This window comes from Procambarus clarkii, unplaced genomic scaffold, assembly GCF_040958095.1.
Source record: "Procambarus clarkii isolate CNS0578487 unplaced genomic scaffold, FALCON_Pclarkii_2.0 HiC_scaffold_109, whole genome shotgun sequence".
In the NCBI taxonomy this organism is placed as follows: domain Eukaryota; kingdom Metazoa; phylum Arthropoda; class Malacostraca; order Decapoda; family Cambaridae; genus Procambarus; species Procambarus clarkii.
The window spans coordinates 720,741-721,698 of record NW_027189142.1 but is presented as its reverse complement, the minus strand read 5'-3'; the positions used below and the strand labels follow the sequence as shown (position 1 = coordinate 721,698).

Genomic DNA, 958 nt, shown 5'->3' with positions numbered 1-958 from the left:
ATTAACACAAATTATATCAGTAACTGATATTGTAGCCTTTTAAACAGAAAAGATTTGTACATACAAATACTTTTAAATTATCATTTATTTGTGGAAATGGCATTTACGTCATTAAATTGATACCTCAGCATCAAGTGTCCTGCAGTGGTCCAGTGGTAAAGTGTATATAAGTGATGCGTATTCTTGGAGTTGCGAGTTCAAACCCGGATTAAGCTATATATATATATATATATATATATATATATATATATATATATATATATATATATATATATATATATATATACAACATGTTTTGTTTTGGTTGTTTGTTTTTGTATAAAGCCTCACACACTATATTAAGCGAGTTTGTTTTAAACATGACATACATATTAATTCATTTTACCAGGCCTTATTCCACACAACTCCGTGAATTTCCCGTGGAGCCAGCCAGCCAGCCAGCCATTCAAACAAAAACAAACGAAACAAAACAAAACAAAACAAAAAACATTATTGCCAACAGCATTTGGTGTTCCCAGGCGGTCACCCATCCAAGTACTAACCAAACCCAACGTTGCTTAACTTCGCTGATCGGACGAGAAGCGGTGTTCTCAACGTGGTATGGCCGTTGGCATGAGACTGCCTACACATTGTGGCTAATAACCAACTCTTTTTAGTCATCACGGCAGGATACGGACCTTCTTGTGGTGTCTTAATGGTAATTGTATCCTAACATATTTTTGTCTCCTTGGCATGGATATTTAACATCGTTTATTCAGTCTTGGGTTTATGTTCTTTCGCCATTTACAGACATTTTACATCTACCTACTTCCTCAGCCTACCCTGCCAATTTCTAATGAATTTGTGGATTTTCTTTTGTAATACATACATGTGTGTGCTCATCTGCTCTTCAGTTTTTATGATATTTGTCTCATCTGTCCTGCTTTATGATACTTTTACAAAGAACATGAACAAATGC

At 34.8% G+C, this 958-nt stretch overlaps 1 non-coding gene across 1 annotated transcript; it reads right to left on the bottom strand.

The window, feature by feature from the left end:
* Nucleotides 1-493: 493 nt before the first annotated feature.
* Nucleotides 494-612, bottom strand: LOC138360340 (5S ribosomal RNA). Its single transcript, XR_011226290.1, has one exon. It is a non-coding gene; the product is annotated as a 5S ribosomal RNA (ribosomal RNA).
* Nucleotides 613-958: the final 346 nt, after the last annotated feature.